Source organism: Pagrus major, chromosome 8 (assembly GCF_040436345.1).
Source record: "Pagrus major chromosome 8, Pma_NU_1.0".
Lineage (NCBI taxonomy): Eukaryota > Metazoa > Chordata > Actinopteri > Spariformes > Sparidae > Pagrus > Pagrus major.
Window position 1 is genome coordinate 16,489,032 of NC_133222.1, and position 19,156 is coordinate 16,508,187.

The following is a 19,156-nucleotide window of genomic DNA, read 5'->3' on the forward strand; positions in this document are numbered from 1 at the left end:
GTAGATGGTTCATTGTGGTTGGCTGTACAGATCGGTAGATCAGGTCAATAGATCATTAAGCAATCCCTGTGCTCCCGAAATAACACATGGATCAGAGTGGAGATAAGAGCCTGGATCAATGCTGGACGGACGAGAGGATCATGGAGTGGTGTGCGGAGGCTGGAACGGCAATGAAGGGTGCGGGACCCATCATGGTAGAGGGCTGACCGGGTACTGTCTGTCTTAATGTAAAATTGTTAAAAGGTCATTTCAGTCAAATCATTAAAATACATTTTCTCATGCAGCTGTAGTGGTGTTAAGCTATACAGATAGCTTTGGTTTTATCTCTGATTTCTCCCTCCACCCCTGTAGAATGGAAATGAATGGAGTTTAACAGTATAAATATTACATTATACTTCTCCTTCCTTGTAATAAAAGTTGTCATTTTGGGTTGGGCTTCAGCAAACTTCAGGATTGCGGTTTGTGAGCAACAACTACAATACTAAAATGTCTCATTCTGGATGTCACCACAGATTGGTTGTTTCTCTAAGAAAGGGTATACGCAACAGTGTCAGACCTAATGTAGATGCTAACGACAAACAAAACTCAATACATCATGACAATTGTATCATACCCTCTCACTGAAGTTACAAATAGAGCCAAACAGATACGCAGTTTTTGGGACACTGATGTTATGGAAGAAATAGTTCCGATATTGGCCGATATACACACTGTTTTTTGCAGTGATCCCTCAAACACTTGTAATGGAGGCAGAATATTTTACTGTTTAACAATAAACTTTATTGTCTAAAATGAAACCAGAGAACTGAAACAGCAAAACTTCATTCAAAATGTAATAATTATAAATCACACCAAGCATTGTTTTCTACTCTGTGTTCTTTAACCAAAAAGTTTTGATATCCATTGATACTGACAACATATAGTATATGCCGCTACCAATATATCTGTGATAGTTACTCTTAAATGGTAAATTGACTCGCATTTATATAGAAAGTTAAGCTTTATATAGAGTTGACTGATGCTAACAAGTGATACGTCAGGTAAGCGAAATCCTTTACTACTTCTTAAGTTATCACACTGTGTGCTGAGCAGATGTTACTCTGTTACAGTAGATGCAGCTCTGTGTATAAAAATTCAGAGATGCAAAATGCAGTCAAGTGTTTCTTCAGACAATAATGAAATTATTGGAGGATGAGTGAGTTTGCCAAAAACCATCAGATAAATTGGGGCTGTAATTATTACTGGGCCAGGGGTTAAAACTCACTGACATAATGTGCTCTAAACTACATTCAAATCTCTGACCAGCACAGGTACAGTGTTACTGAAATCGCCCATTCTCCCATAAAGATAAAATCACCATCCAAATGTGGCTATAGGGACTACTTTTGGGGTAAAAGGTAGTTCCACTTTAAAAAACAACTGCTCACAGTCTGTGGATTATCCAGAGTAATGGAGACATTGTTTCTGTTGAATTTTTTAAATGCAATTTTTCACTGCTGTGAGCACCACAAACTAAATTCCCTTCACCTCCATGGTATATGGGACACAGCAGAAATCTCAGAGGTGGATATCTCAAAACCTGGAAACATAAAAACAAACTATTTGCATTGAAACCATGAAATGTAAGTGAGAGAGGATGTTTTTTTTTTTTGTATTTTGGGTGACCCTTTAAAGCTGGCTTGCTTGAGCACAGCTGGGCAGAACGGGCAAGGCTCTCCCTGGTTTGGCCACCACTGAGTCTCTGTGGGCGGCGTACTTGGGTACCTTTATGACACTGAGCAGCCAGGAGGATTTGGCAGCATGAATTGGATGACGTTTCAGACCGGCAAATGGGAAAGCACAGCTGGATAGAAATCACATAATCCTTTTCTACTACGGCTGGTGATGCGTTTATTGCCTTTTTAAAATTCACTAATACAGATCATTCTGTCTGGTTAGCTCATTAACATCAGTAGTTATCTGGTGGACCAATTTAACGACTTACATTATTCCAAACGCCTTTAGGCAAAAGCACAGCTACGTGGCTTTAAAAGACTCCTATCAGATAGAGGTTTAATTATAGAAAACACAACATTGTGTAGGATAATGTCATCATAAAGCACTTAATCGTATAGGGGATTGTTATGCCCGTATTAAGGCCTTTCTATAGGGGAAATACAGAGTGTAAGCCCATTCTTATGACTGAGATTCAATCGTAATTGGATAGGTTCATTCTAAAGGTCAACACCTGCTGGTTATCAAATTTTCTCATAAGAGGGGCTAAAAAATTGATTTAGGATCATAGCTGCCTCAAATTCCTTTAGAATTGATTTTTTACTTCATAATATATCAACGTGCAACATGGTCTGTTGGGAGGTAGAGAAGCTCTGCATCTTTGATCACACTTTCTCATTATCGTCTGTAGGCAGGACTAATATTAAAATAAACAGAGCAGGGGGTAAAGCCAGGGGACCTGTGCTTCCTGTCCCCCAGCCTGAAGTCGCCGTGGGCTCTTCCTGTCTGGGTGTCGGGGGCCAGGTCTGCCCTGCTGGGGACCTGAGAAACTCTGAGCAGAGGAGGGGGTGGGAGGAGGAGAAGGAGGAGTGGCGGAAAGCCATTCGCAGACGCTCCACCCTAAAGAGGAACAGCATGCCAGCCCCGGTGGACATCTGTTTTCACAGGTGTGCTCACCCAATGTGATTAAGATTGGCGCTGCACTGGTACACCAACGCTGTGGGTGCCGGGGCACGGGTGTGAGACGCGTGGAACAGTTGTGGCGTTTTGGGGCAGATGGAGCCGATGATGAGAGTTTGACTGAAAGAAGTGGAGGAGAAAGGGAAGTGATGGAGGATGGTGCTTGTGCGAGAAAAGTTCATATGGCATATTCGCTGCAAACAACTGTTTAGAGAAACATAATTTAAGAAGAGTGGGATTATTCGGAGCACATGCAGATTATCCTCTGCTGTTTGATTCTTAAAGTGTGTGAGGGAGAGATCACATGAAAGGATTGGAGTAAGCCACTCATGGGAACAGCGTTTTAAAAATACCAGCGCAATTCCAAAATGGGCTAAATGTTCTCCCAGAGATGACTGGATGGTCTGAAAGGGAAGTCATTCACCCCCAGACGAGCCTATGGGATATAGGTGGGCAGCGTTTTTGGCAGAACCATCACAGCTGCTTGTACCCATGCTACAAAGCACCTGCTTCCATGGAAACCAGAGGAGGGATTGCTCTCCCTTACACCAGCAGGCCAATTCATGCTTTAATGTAAAGCGACAACTTGCCGGAATTAATTTGTGTGTTGTCAACAAAAAAAAAGTCCCCCCAAACAGATTTAATTCAGGGAAATAGAAAAAAAGCAATTTTCTTTATTTATGTTGGCTCCCCCAGCCGCCCCCACACCACCGCTGCCACGCCATAATTCTCCAGTGGTTTTTTGAGAACTTTCAGCCATTTCGAGTGATCTCACTCCTGGAGTAGTACGAGGCAGCGACAAGAAAATCTTTAACGAACGAGAAAGCAATTCCATTTCACAGCAGCGAGGAACCGAGGAGGAGGGGCGGGAGAGTCAGTCACCGGCTTCTAAAGAGAAATGGAAGCCTTGGATAAAAGCTGTTCACCCCAAGATATCTCCCAAAAAAAAAGGAAAAGAGAGGGAAGCAGACAGACTTAACACCAAATCATCCTGCCGTACGACTCAGAAGCTTACCTTGCACTGACAACTGACAGAAACAGTGCTACGCTGTATGTAGCTTATTAGCATCTGTGAATATCACTTTGCTAGTGCCAAAATACTTCATAAACCCGCTCCTGTGACTAACAGAGCAATTCAATCTTTTACAAGAGAAATGATTTGCAGAATAAATACAAATTTAAATGCATACTTTCATGTGTTCAGTGTGAGCATCAAAGGCACATAAGTTAGGGATTTTACAATGCTGCTGTGTGAAACCTGTTGCTAATGCATGCTGAAGTGAACTAGTATAAGAACAGGAATGATGAATGTGCACATATCACAGGCAGTATTCAGAGTTAATGTTGCTTGCTGTGATATCAAGCTGCTGGAAACAAACATATTCCATTAGCCAGTCTGGTATATATTACAAACCCTGATCACACAGCCAATCCCCAGTCCTCATTCCATTATCCGCCCAATCGTCTGCACCCCCTCATTCCTCCCATCACTGAAGCAATGGCAGGCATCCTTCCCACAAGTCTACGCAGCTTCAATCTGCTCTCGCTTCCCATCGCCTGGCGAGCATAACTCAGCGAGGGGTGCAACTTTGCCGACAAAGCTGGATGTGAGAAATTTATATATTTGTAAGTGCTAATACTAAGCGGCACAGAATGTCGGGCCAGCACCAGACAGATGGTTCTGAGAGAGGCAGAAGATCACAGAGACGATGCTCCCTCCCTCCCACCCTCTCCGTCCCTCTATTGCTCTGAGAGAAGGCACTATCACTGTTCTGCATGGCACCAAGGAGCTGCAGTGTACAAAAGAGGCTTTAATTCCCCTGATGGTGGAATCAGCTCACTCCAACAAGGGTATCAAAGTAGTTCATCAATGGAGGATATTTAAAACTCCAACTCTCAAAAGCCTTTATAACCATGGGGGGAATACTTTTGGGAGAGTTCTTGAGGGGTAGAAGGACAAATAGAGGCACATAACATAAAAACAGGCTCGTAAACAAGAGAGAGAAATAGTTTTAAAGAAAACGAGTAGGAAAGCCCTTCTCAGATTAGCAGCAGAGTGACTAATGACATGGAAATTCTTGTATGTAACTGGTTTAAAGGCACAATTAGCCTTGCCCCATGTGTCCTTCACAAAGCTATGCCACTGCAGAGTAATTGATACAATCAAAGGCCAAGTGAGCTTAATTTATGAAGCCAGAATCCTCTGTTGCAAAAGTTACACAGTGTGAACAAAGAGAATAACTGACTTATTGTACGGCCACTGTGTGTGTGTGTGTGTGTGTGTGTGTGTGTGTGTGTGTGTGTGTGTGTGTGTGTCGGTGTAGGAGGGATTGTTTCACTTTCACAAAAGGAGGGATTTCATGTCTTTATTTGGCATACATCTGTTTTACACTTGGCTTGCTATGACACCTCATAGGAGACCGGGGTCAAATGAAGAGCAGGCGAGCTTAACAGCACTCGCACACCAGGGGAGGCACGGCTGCTCAGCGACTAAAACACAGACAGAAACACAAATGGACTCACTTTCATGCACACAAGGAACCACACAGATAGATGAATTCAAAGTCCCCTTTTGCTTGAATGGGGCCGGCAGCATGTGTGGGCTACATCAGCCAGTGCTTTCAACGGCTTTCTACATGAAACAGCTCAGACATATGTATGATAATCGACTCTGCCTTAGCGCTCTGCTTCTGTCTTTTGCCATCTCTTTCTATCTTAAACTCATAAATGGAATGTGCGGTGATTTACCTCACAGTGCAAAGAACTCAGTCAGGGTTGAAGGTGCCATGGCAGCACTGTTTCCCCACAGAAAATATGTTGCTTGGTTTGATGGAAAGAGAGGAAGGTGGAGCAGAAGCTGCCCGATCGATTTGGGATTCTCATTGTTCAGATGGGATATAAAGCTCTCTTTGTCTGCCCATGCTCTTCTGACCTTTCTCGGGCCGCTGAAGAAGGCAAACGCGGCCAGGCCGATGGGGAAATGGAGTGTCTTTTTTGTGCTTAACACACTGCTCACAGATTGCAGAGCTGGCATGGCGAGGCGGACACAGACTGTCTGCCGACCTGGGCGCACTCCGCCCTGCCCGACCTTGGTACCGCTGCGCCAATGTGCCAACGAGGGCTCCATAACACCCTGTCCTCGTCCCCCCCCCCCCAAAAAAAACACACATTCTCCCTGAGACAAGGCTGGAAAACAGAAACAGGCTCAAGACACAGAGTTCATTAACAGATAAACCGGGGGAGGTGGGGGGAAAGAGAGAGAGAGAGATGGGAATAAATGAGGAAATGACAACGGACGGAAGATATGGGGAGAGGTTGGCAGCCGTCCATGAAAAAGACAGCTGGCAGCGACATCCTCACAAACCTGGCGACGCAAGCGGCATGATGGAAGCAACCTCCAGAGACATAAAGAGAGGAAAGAGGAAGAAGGAGAGAGATGAGGGGGGTTTGAGGAGAAGGGTTGTGGTGGTAGATAACGTAGCTTTCGTCTCCAGATTCCGGTGCTAATTAACACAATTCCACATACAAGGCCCCCTGCCTGCCTCGCAGCCTGGCCCTGGTCTTCAGCGCCGACACAGAGGGACAGAGAGCAAGGGGAATATGTGTGAGTTTGAGTGTGTGGGAGGAAGGGCTGGGGGAGTATGAGGGATGAAAAGGGATGAAAGGTAAGGCAAGGTCTGGTGGCCTTGTCTGAAGGTGAGTCGGCTCTTCCTCCAGCGTGCAGTCTGGTTCCTCTGGCGGAAAGAAGCGAGAAGGGGGGGGGGGGGTGAAGACAGATGAGATGGAGCGCGGGGATGCTGATCAACGGCCGAGTCGCTCACCGGCCATCTCACTCCGTCGATCACCTCATCCAGAGGGAGCAAGTGAGAGAGAGAGAGAAAGAGAGGGAGAGAGAGATGGACAGAGAGAGACGTGAGGAGGCCAATGAGCCGGCACCGATCCAGTCACAACACCACGGACACAAATCCTGGTTCTGTACCATTAGCTCCAGACTGTCATAAATCAGACAAAAGGCAGCCAGCAGGACGGAGGGAGAAGGCCAAACAGAGAAGTCAAAAAGCCACAGCCACACAGCAATGATCAGACAGCAAGGGGGGGAACAAATAGCAACCTTTGTGCAGAGGAAGCATTTATAACACACGAGACAGGCTCCACACACATAATGGAAGAGCTGGAGACACTATTGAACCTCGATGCTTTTTGAGTTCTGACCGAAATGTGTCCTTTGCAGTGGATACTGAAACTCAAAGTTGGCATTGGTCAGATTTTAAGAGACCGATAACCGATATTTGGAACAGATATTTATTTGCGGTAAAAATGAAAATCTTGGTGTCAAAACAACTTGTGATGGAATGAACCCGAGTACAATTTACTCAAGTACTGTTCTTAAGTACAATTTTGAAGAACTTTACTTTGTCCCCTTTATCTCCTTTTTATGTTACTTTATACTTCCTCTCCATTACATTTATTTTATAAATTCAGTTACTAGTTACTTTTGCAGATTCGCATTATTTTATCGTTTACAGGCTATTAATTGTGATGTGTTACCAATCAGTTAGTGTTGTGGGTGGGACATTGTGTGAGAGGATGTTGCAACAGAGCCAAAGTAATCACGGATATCGATAATCAGAAAAATGCTGAATATCGCCCCCCCTAGTAGCAAACTGGATGTCTATGCTGATTGGATGAATTACTTCAGTGTTCTTCTTGGGTGATGTATTGTAAATAAGGCAATGTGAGTTATAGAAAGTGGATGGCAAATGAGGACTTTGTGCCAAAAAAGAACTCTCTTTAATGCAATGTTGCGGTTTAATGCAGCAAATGGAGAAATTCATGGGGACTTCAGTGAACAGGGCATTTTAAAAATTGAGAAAAAAGATTGGAATTTAGATTGTGGATCATGATTGCGATTAAACAGATTTAGATATTATTTTTGGCCAGATCACCTGCCCCTATTTGACAGTAGAAAGATGACAGAAAATGAAGGTAGGGAGACAGAGAACAACGTCTAACAAAGGTCCCCTACTGGACCCAAACCAGGGGATAATGCAGTTTATGGTCATTGCTTTAAACCCCTTGGCCACCGGAGCACCCTGAAACTTTGCCTGAGAGCATTGGTATATTTTGCTGAAATTTTGAATGAAAAAGTGATTCTGTACAAAAAAAAGGTTTATATTCATTAAGCTAAAGTGGCACAGACACTCAGGTGCTGTATTGGAACAGGTCTACACAAATCAACCAGCTTTCATGCTTTTAAAAAGCTGCTTCACACAGATAGGAATGCAGCCCGGAATCCCTGCTTATGTATCTCATCAAAGCCTTCATTAACATACACAAGATCCAGATTGTCCTGGTGCTAGCAGACCAGACATTAAGTCATTAGGATTTTGTCACTGTAAATTGTGATGCTCGATTAGAACATGTGGGTTAGCATTTCCATTTGGTAATGCCATTACTGGAGCAAAAGCTTCATTAGCATTACTGCATGTAATAACCTCGACAAGGGATTTCCTAACCCAGATTTCAACCACACCCAACCCAGGCATGCTGTGTTGGCATGCGCCCTACTGGCAGATAAACAACACATCTGCTTGCCTGCTCTGAAAGTTGTACATATATATATTGTATGAACCACTGGAGAAGAGACAGTTGCTGTTTGTGTAGGAGAGTTGTGTGTGTGTGTGTGTGTGTGTGTGAAATTATGTGATTCCATGTAAGTCTGTGTGTAGGAAGTGAAGCTCCAGATTGGCACAAACTGGCAGCAGAGCGAGTCTTGGTCTTGCAGCAAGTTCTGGCGAGCGTGTGCCAATCCTACCTTCCACAGCAGTACGCCATGGGGGGCTGAACACTTCTGCACCGCGATCCAATTAATTTCATCTCCGCACGCCACACATTTCGACATGCTCGGAGCGTAAAGAGAGGAAGTGGAGGTATGATGGGGGTGGAGGTGAGCGGTGAGGCAAGTGGGAATAACTGAGAAAGAGGAAGTGGAAGGATGGGCCAGGCTTGGGAATCTTAGAATTTCCCATATCTTTCATTCGAGTTTCTGCACGGGGAGAAGAAAATGCAATTACACGTGCCCTCTCAGCCTTTTCAGGCAAGTGTGGTGTGTAAGAATTGAGGGGGTAGTGGTGGGGTTTGTGCCCTGTGGCGGCCAGCACTCCCATACTCTATGCTAATAGTTGCTTGTTCTGCATTCTAACAGGCATTTTGGTGGCAAGGCTCTGAGTGGGGAGCAGCGGAGGGTGAGTGCAGAGCATCAGCAAAGTAAGAGGGGGGGCGGGTCTGTCGCCTTGTGTCTCCAGAGATAGTAGGAATAATGAAAAAGTCTGCCGGGACTTCAAAGCAAACGGCCGGTCATTTCCTGTGGTGATGGCTGATACGGGCCTACATGTTCAGGCAACAGGCACGCACACACTTAGTCACACATTCCTGCCAGCAAACCCCGGCCAATGAACACCACTTCCTTTGATGGTATAGAGTGGAGCCAAGAAGAAGGAGGAACAAGTCTTTGGACGTGGAATAGATTTGAAAAGCCTTTGTGTGATGCTGGCGGAATCATCTAAGTGCTTTAGCCACGGGCCTCGGGGTCAACACTTACGCAATGTGGGTGTAATGCCAGAAACCAGCTGGGGATGTTAACCATTTGTTTAACTTTGATTTTTACTGAGTTTTTAAATTTGCGACAGAAAGCAACATAATATAGTTATCATGAGTACATCAGACTTGTTAATACATTCTCGATTTCTGCAATGCCATGTTGCAAACGATGGGCCTTTTCTTGGCGGGCATACTGACATATTATAGCAGGAAAAGCACAGCTATAATTATTAACAATATTGGCCAAATTTCATTAAGATGTTGCAGTTCCAGAAATCCTGTACTGTGTATGATGGCTCACTGGCGTGGCTAACTGAGACATTCAAATGGAGTGGAGCCATCACCGATATCGTTAGTCAAAATTGTGCTTTTTCTCCTACGTCCAGTCAAAATGTCAATCATGAAAAAGGACTTTTACAAGCCAGCCCAGTGACCAGGATATATTGTTAGCAGTTAATGTTCCTGCAAACCACAAATACATCCAAGGTTGATGTGTACCAAATGTGGCATATCACGTTCACACTACATGCTGATTAGCCACCTTTCACATCAGGACAAGGATGGTCGTTTTTTGTGGCATCAAAATCAGGTGTTTTTTAAGGAGACTTGCAGAAATTTCCAGGGGAATTGACCATCTCCACCCGTGATCATGGCGACCAAAACAGGTGTTTGCAACATCTATCGTGAAAAATTTGAGACACTGTGTAAAAGTTAAATAAAAACCGAATGCAACCATTTGCAAACCAACTTTGTTCACTAACAACGGTTTTACAAAGTCATCCCCAGCCTATGTAGTAATATCATTCATACAATCATGTGTTTTAGAAAGTGATGAACCTCGCCCCCATCTTTGCTTTCGAATAACTGAGCCTTTGAAAGGATGCCTGTTTCATACCCAACCATAATACTATCATCTGGTACCAACTCACCTGTTCCAAACAGGTGTTTTTTTTAGCATTTCACAACTTTCCAACCCTTTCATAAAAACAGCAAATGCCAGATTGGCTTAGGAGTAGAGTAGTAAGTATTAGAATAAAAGTTGCTCTTTGGATCCAAGGGGATTTCATGGAACCAGAAAACATAAGTTAGACTTGTACTTTGCTCTGTGATCAATAAGTCATAAACAAAAAAGCAGTGTGCCTTGATACTTTTTAGTTATGACAAAGTACAAGTCTAACTTATGTTTTCTGGTTTTATTTCCCAGTCTTTTGTTGCTCCTGGACCAACTTGTTGTTGTTGACATCAAATTCAGAATAAACATAAATCTACAAAAGTCAAAGAAGTTGATGAGGTAAAACATTAAATATATTGTTGCTGTACTATTTTCAATTGAGTATATGTCAAAAAATGATTAGCAAATTATAGCATTCTGTTGATATTAACACAGCATCCAAACTTTAATGGAATCTGGTTTATAGGTTCTCAACATCTCAGTGTATCTAAAAACATTTTCAATGACTTTATTGAGAAATTGTTTTTTGAAAAATTCTTTGGAGGCTATTGTGGCTATAGTGTTCTCATGATATATTACAGAGCAATTGTGGGGAATGGCATATTATGGCATCTTTTTCAGAAAATTTAAACTGTTGAGTAGCTTTTGATTTATAGTGTTGTTGTTCTTCCAAGAGAACTGTTTCTATGCTTGTTATCAAGTTAGCGGTTGTACTTTGTATTCCACACATTTTGTACCGTCCCTCCTTTAAGGTTTCAGTTTCAGAGCCGTAGGGAGGGGAAGCTGCTGGGCCAGCACGCTCCGCAAACATAAACAACCCTGCAGTGGCCATTTCTGGCCAATCCCGCTTCTTATCATATCATCTAGTTCTGTTATGAAAGCCAGACTGCCCTGCAGGCTTTTTCTGATTGCACGTATGTGTGTGAGCATGCACCCAGAAGCACATTTATGTTGGTTTCTGTATCTCTCTGTTATGTGCAAGTAAAAATCACAGAGAGGGAACAAAAACACACATCTGGTTCCATTCAGAATGCCTGGAATTCTTTGCCTGCTTGGTTCAGATTACTTCCCAAGCCCCCATGCTGGCTGTGCAGGAGAGCAGATAAACTATGCCGCTCAGCACAATGTCTTGCCTATTCAAACTGGAAGGGTGTGGGTTGACAAGGACTAGAGGTGAAGCTGAGTTTAAAGGCGGGTCCTGGGTGTAGTCTCAAGCGGGAGAGTCCTGAGCAGCCAGGTATGCTAATTTATGGCTTCTCAACCATTGCAGACCTCTCCGAACAGTATGTCGAGCAGGAGTGGGTCCTCAGGGAAGGGCACATTAAAGTTCTGCCAGACGGAACAGCACCTTAATATGATCCCAGCCCTTCCCCACTGATATCCACTGGGGTAAGCCCCAGCAGTGGAGGGTGAGCTCTGTAGAGATCCACACCAGAGAGACAGAGATACAAGGTCAGGAAACTAAGAACCTTGAGAGTATTGGTTAAGGCTTTACTGCAGCATAAGCAGGCCTAAACCACGTGACAGGAGAGCTGGAGAACAGATATATTTTCTTCTCTTCACAGCCAGAAATCCAACTGAGGTAAACCTGCTTTATTATTGTTTTGTTCCGACAGACCCTATGCGCAGCTATAAAGAACAAGATGATTTCTATTCCAAAATGAAACATCTATACACCTTGGGATCACTTCGTTCCACACAACAATCTCGCTATAACTGCTGAACGTCACCTTTCCTTTACATTTCAGAATGCCCCCCATTCCAATTCCCCCACCCTGTTATCTCCCAGGTTTGACAGAGTGATGTCTTCAGCCAAAATCACCTCGTCTACTCTGGTTCCCCAGGAGATGGAGTGCCACTGATGTAGACGATTCAATCAGCGAGAAGTGAAAGAGCAGATCACAGACAATACGCCGCGGCCCCATTACCCCGAGTCCTCGGTTACCGCTAGCGACGCTTAGCTCGGGCCCCCACCTAATGGGCCATAATATCATTTTACGCCATGTTCCAGCTCTTTATACTAGCTCTAAACATAACTCTGTCGCCAAGGCACAATAAAAACAGATATATTTCTTTATTACTCCTCACAAAGCATATCACCAGATCTGAGCACCCCTACAAAGGAAACTAATATCTCCAGGAACCCGCTCTTTTCCTTGGCTCATTTGGAGCAGACGCACAGTTGTTATTACATTGAGCTGCACTCTGCCGGCCTCACCTCCCCATGCCATTCACTCAGTGTGTAATGGATGTTTTATTATAATCAAATGAATACAATATCTTCACCATAAATAACCCACTGAAAAAGCCATTTTCTCTGCCGTGCAATATGTTTAAATGTCCATCACGCCTTAAGCAACGAGGTGCCACATGTTTAATTCAGAGCTGATGCAATTTGTGTGTTGTGTGCAACTGTATGGGAAGAGAAAAAAAAAAACCAACTCATCCACCTTTTACTCACCCTCACGTCCCAACGCTGCCCCCTTCCACTCACCCAATAATCACACTTCACGCTTTCTTGCATAAAGTCATGCGAATCTCCGGCAGGTTCATTACTTTGCATGATAGTGGGAAGAGGAAATGTCACCTGGGTGCTCTGCTTTTGAGGCCATTCACTTTCTTCATCTCATGGGGCAACTGCTGTGCTTGTAAATCCTGAGCCAGATGAACAGAATTTCACTTCGGCAAGGGCAAGTTATTATCCACAACTAGGAATCATCACCTACATTGGGTATACGGTGCCATTGTCCTCCTCTACCCTATATATCATCGGGTCTGACCAGCCCATTTACACTTCGGGGATCTGACAAGAGATGAGCGAATACTCCAGCATGAACATGTGTGCTTGTGCTTGTGTGTGTGTGTGTGTGCGTGTGTATGTGGCAAGACGGAGCAGGAGGGGAGTTGGGGAATCCAATCTCTCACACAGAGGAGCAAAGACAGGCAGGAAGATACGCTCCAGGCCCAGAATAACCCCGGCAGTATCCATGAATGAAATGACAGGATTACAGGGGTATTAGAAAACCTGCTGAGATGGTTGATAATGCTGTTTATGGTTGGGCGTCATGCCGCTTCAAGGGAAAAAGTCAAACTGTTTGACTAATGAAAATATGGACAACCTCTTCACAGTCACCAAGCAGAAAATTCAAGGACAGGGGGTCCCCCTCGCCGATTACATTAATGGCTGGTGTTGACTACTTGACAGATATTAACACAAATACTTAAGATACATGTCTGTGGTATTATTGTGGTTGAACCTCTTAAAAATGGGGACAGTAAACATAAGTCTTGCTATCCTGGTTAAGAATGGGATTATTGTTGTGTCAACAACCCCCATAGATAATAGTAATTACTGCCCTTGTTGCAGCGCCATCAGACTGCAACTTTGCTAGCTGACAGCTTGGTCCTAATTACCAAGAACCACCAATTACTGGCTCCATTTCATTATTTATATTGCTCAGCACACCCAAATAAAAGAGACTTCAGTGACTCCAAGCAGTCACATCTCTGGCAGCTCCAGAGAAGCATCCAGAAGACCTGCTGAATCATTGTCTTAGAGCTTTTTTCCTGACAATATACCAGTCAGCATGCATACACAACATTGTTACCCCAAAGAAAACTGAGTAAAAATTGAAAAATGACACCCAGTGCTGCCTTTACTTCCTCTTTGTCAGCCACAGGAAGTAATTTAGCTGCAAAGGAAGTGCATTATCATCTATTCTTTTCCCTCTCGCTCCTGCTCGTTTATCTGCCAACAGGGCCGCAGAATCAATTTTAAAACATCAGCCCCAGAGTTTTAACTATTAAAACAGTTGTTGTTGATTTATATTTCATTTATTCCACTGTGAGCTCCATTTTAGAATAATTTGATCATCTGCTGCCATGTAAAAATGCCTCAAAAACAATTAATAAAACATAAAAAGACAAATCTTTATCTGGTGAATGTACTCCATCCAATCCTCCAACACACATGCTGACTTTCGCAGATGTTTCCTATCATACTCTGCTGCCAAGCGCCGTCCAGCGATGGCTGAGAGGAGGCGAGCAGGAGCTCAGGGCGGGGGTGTGAAATTCTGCTATTCCTGCTCCAGTGAATTCTGCAGAAACTTGGCAGATCATTGTGGAGATTTGTATGTCTGTGGATTTGATATCAAACTGTTGAGAGGCTCGTCTGGAGTCTGTCTCTCAACATGCCTCCCCTCAAAGTAGGCCTGGCTGTTTAGCTTATGTTCCCATAAAGCCTGACGGCCACATTTCTCAGCCCTCAAGGGTGCAGATGGGCGATTAACTCAGCAGACAGGTCTTCTACCATCAACTGAAAGATAACCATTACAACACTTTGTTGCTTCAGAAAACTATGCCTCTGAGAAAAGAAAAGCCCATAATCCGCAAATAGGGAGCCCAAACAAAAAGCATCTGTATCATCTATACGGATTTCTGCCATCGTACACCTTGTTGATTAACAATGACTCTTTCTGTATTGGTGATTCTGTGCAAATTCACTGAATCACAAAACCTCCTCAAACAGCAGCTCATGCTCAGCAAGCTGTAAAGCATGCAAAGCTATCACGTTCCAAAAGGACAAGCAGTCTCAAAAAAGCGATTAAATAAGTACAAAAGGAATCTGCCGTGGCGATCCAAAGCGCTTAGCATTTAGATGACAGTTGCGAAGGGCAGGCCTTGTTTGCAGGGGCTGGAGTAGAGCAGTATATGTGGCCCGGAGGCCGGATCTGTTCCAACTGTGCCCTGGCAAGAAAACGTTCAGCCCAGTCAGCCTCGACAGCTTGGATATTCACAGGGGGCGATGGAAAACTGGAGGGCTGCAGTACCGCGTTGGAGTAGGGGGAGCTCGGAGGAGGAGGAGGAGGAGGAGGAGGAGGAAGGGGTGATGAGTCAGGAACAAGGTGTTTTATATTATTTTGGTACCGCAAGGACATGACATTTGCTGTGTTCGATGAGCAAAACCAAACCTGGGCTGGTGATGAGGGCCTCGTGTCCGTGTTGACCTGCCGTGATTACGTTTATCATCTGGCAGGTCTGTCTGAAGGAGGAGGCTAGCAGAATTTTTAAAGCACTTTTACACGTTTTAAAAAGGTGCTAGTTTATGCCGGCACTGCAATACCTCGCTTTGGTGATGATTAATTTTTTAAAAGCCTGGAATTGAATTATACATTTATCACTACAGAGAAGTCGAAACAGAAATGATCCTCTGTGGGTTCATGAGAATGAAAATAAACACAGCAGGAGCATCAGGTGTTCTAACATGTTCATTTCTTCCACTGTGACCTTAACATGGTAATTGGCTTTAGATGACATGACACATTGCCATTTTACAAACCATTGTGACAATTTCAGCAGTACCATAGATCACAGGCATTAAAGTAAGGATCATCACTTTGATTTAGCATGACGAATGAATTATTCAGTCTCATCTCCAGGGATGCATAGTTAAATTCTCACTCATTTTGAATATCATAAAGGACTTTTGATGTTGCTGCTCACTTGATTAACCTGAACCAACTTCAGAGGAGCTACAGTTAGACTATTGCCATCAGCAGTATTCCAAACACACACAGAGCCTTGTTCAGAAACAATATTTTGTATAGGCTTCCTCTTTCCTATTATGTGTCCAAGGTAATACCATCCATTATTAAATGGCCTTGTTTACTTATATGTGCTAAATAATTCAGAGAAACGTTTGAAAAAGTAAACTAAATGAGGAGCTCACTGCACAAATGCACGTTCAAAGCACTAAAAATAAAAAAAACAGATAAGTGCCACGTAAAGAAGAAGAAAACTATAAGTCTCACTCACACCACGGCAAAAATGGACAAATAAAAATCAAGAGATCCGTTTGCTCTTGCTCATCTTAATTCATTCATCCCCAAGTACCTATTTGCTCCAAGGGTTGTGCCAAGGCAAATCCTCAAGGGGAGAATGATTGACACTTCCTAATCCTCGTGGATACCAAAGAGCATGTCATTACCATGATATTTACACCATTTCCTGAGATGTTCGATGAAGTGTGGAAACAACAAAGAGACGACAAAACTCTAAAAATAACAAGTGTGAATTTTTAATGCACTGTGTTTTGGGTCACAAGTGTAGCTTAAGTACTTTGAGGGGGAAAAAAAGCATCTCTCCACCCGAGTTCGATTCATTCGGCACAGCCAGAACAACCACCTGGGGTAGCCTACATTTCAAATGAGGCATATTTTGTTTATCTTTAACACCAGCAGGCAGGCTGGCAGGCATGCAGCACTGGAGGAAATGTGATGGAAAGTGGAGCACAAGAGTTATGACCTAAGCAAACAGCTGATTATGAGGAAGATGAGTGAGGAAAGGAGTTGTCTGTCAAGCTAAACCCTCCACAGATGGACGAGTGTAGGGCACTGAGAAACCAGCAAGTCCTGAGGCTTTGTTGCAGCTTTGGGTTTTAAAGCATACCACAGAAACAGTTTAGGAGGAAGTGATGAACGGCAGGTGAACCCAAGTACAGTATATCGTGTGAAATGACAAGGTGATGTTCCTCACCTTTTCATTATCTCATCGATTGAGCGAATCATTGTAACTTTTCCACCATATGGACAGAAGAAGCTTTTACAGCTGTCTATATAACACTGTTATAGCAGCAGTTAATTGCTGGGGATGTTCATTTAATGAGCATCAGAGCAAAATTAATTACTTGCAGCCTTAATAAACAGGCACGAAACTTACTGGTGTACGAATAAAGTTTTGACAAACACAACTTATTCTAACTTGTAGGGTTAGACTTGACTTATAATTGGACCACTGTTTCCTGACACACAAGCACATAGTGTTGACCATTTACTAAGCACAATGTTCCACTTCTATGAGCACAATAACAAAAAGTGTTTTCATTGGTGTACTGTGGCACTTTGGGGCTAACCCTTGCCTGTGAAACTCCCAGGTGAGACGGTCAAATATCTGCTGGGTAGCAAAGCTGCAGCCTTACTCGGTTCCCTCTGCTCGGTGCAGCCTATCTGCTCACTCCTTTCCCTAGAGCTCACTATCGCCCTGCTACCTCTACTCTAGTACTGACAGCCAAACAATGGGAGCCAGGACTGCCTTAACGAGTAGAAAGTGGAGGCTCGACTAATTAGAGGCACCCCCACACCCCCCCTTGCTGTCGCCTCCAACCCCTCCTGTTAGCTCAGAACAGTGTGATACAGCTTGGCCAGGGCTGGGACTGCCGGGCCCATTGTGAAAGAAATAGGGGTTGGAAGTTGATTTTTTTTCTTTTCTGGCTGCTGGCCGATGGGGGACCGTAGTAATTGCCCGAATCCCACCGTGGCAAGCAAGGAGAGAGAGTGTAAGGGTGGCACAAGCCAAGGAAAGTGAGAGAATTCTGGGACGGAGTGTGGGAATGAATGTCTAGCAATAAAAAAAAAATACCAATAGAGAAAGAGGAGACACATGGACACTCTTTCAAATTTCACAAACTCTCACAAATTTAGCCACAAAAGATAAATGTTTAGCAGAAGGAACTTGTAATGACATGTAGGACAAGTGATTCAGAGGAGAGTCAAGAGCCTGTGGACCCTTCATTGCGTGAAAAGGACAGAAGAAGAAATAAAACTGGACAAAGTACTGGGAATGTGAGTGAAAATGAATTGACCTCGGGTGCTACTCACTAGGGAGAGGCAGACAGGGGTGCAGTGAGCGTCTTGTCTGTTGGAGTGGAACAGAGAAGGGTGCAGTGGCGGCTGCACAGTGGGCCCTCACTGGACGCTTCAATCACAGGCAGCCGGAGCCCCGGGCAAATTTGGCCAATTAGCCGCACACTGCCGCTGACCCCCAGCTTCATTAAGGGCCCGGGCTCTGGATAAGGGGAAAGAGGAGAGAGGGTGCAGAGGAGAGGATTAGGGAGAGAGAGAGAGAGAGAGAGGGAGAGAGAGAGTGAGAGAGAGAGAGAGTAAACCATCAACACTGGCAAGGTTTTAGAAGACACACACATGCATTTACACAGACACACAAGCTGGAGGTGAAGCTCCAAGGTTACAGATAAACATAATTAACGGTGAGAGCACCCTATACTGCTCATGTACACACTCGCCGTATTGCACTCCTGACTCCCTGTGGGTTTACACCAGCGGCAAAGGTGGTGCTGGAGGGGGGGTTACAGCCACAGAGGCCAGAGGGCACAGCTCCCTCCTCTCTCCCACACCGCTGCACTGACAGCAACAGGTGTGGTGGCCAGTAGACATGCAATTACCAGGCTGAGAATCTGCTCTTTGTGACAGAGACAACGGCAGATCAGAGGGAAAATCAGAGCTGGAGGGGGAGAGGAGGGGAGGGGAGTGGGAGGAGAGGTGAGAGAAGAGGAGGAGGAGGAGAGGAAGATACAGACTACTGAAAGTCCCTGGAGGAACGAGAGAGAGAGGGGGAGATGGAGAGAGATTTCCAGTCGGCTCTTTTCATCACAAACCCCTCGTCGACAGAGCGAATAAAACAGATCAAAAACCAACACATACAGTAGATATGACACACCTGTTGGTCTGCAGTAGAGATCCAAATTTACATGCTTTGGTGGTCCGGAGAGACCTCACATACATATGTGCACAACCATGAGACAGAGGAGAGAGTAAAGTGACAACATCCCATTTCAATTCAGATTGGGCGGGGCTGTTTGAGGTGCTTTGGGACAGGTTGCGCTCAATGAGCCCTGACAGCAAGACTGTTTGGTATTTACGTGTGTGTGTGTGTGTTTGTCTGCATTGCGAGCGTGTATATCCACATGGGACCTCTGCTTGCATCAGCCTGGTGATGGAAGCCTCAGCGGTGCTACAGAGGCAGGGGGAGGTGTAGGGAGGTAGCTTCATACTCGCTCTCCCTCATTTTCTCTGCTCTCCCTCTCCGATTACGGGCGTTCGATCAGGCTAAAGTAATGTTTGTGCGCTTTGCCGCCAG

General features: G+C 44.4%; 1 protein-coding gene across 1 annotated transcript in view; it reads right to left on the bottom strand.

Annotated features, from left to right (window-relative positions):
- The window catches only part of plxnb2b (plexin b2b), a 130,391-nt gene that overhangs the window by 88,420 nt on the left and 22,815 nt on the right, over window positions 1-19,156 (bottom strand). The window contains exon 2 of the mRNA XM_073472570.1: window positions 17,881-18,067. The gene's annotated coding sequence lies outside the window, so the exon portion shown is untranslated. The remainder of the gene's footprint in view (window positions 1-17,880; window positions 18,068-19,156) is intronic.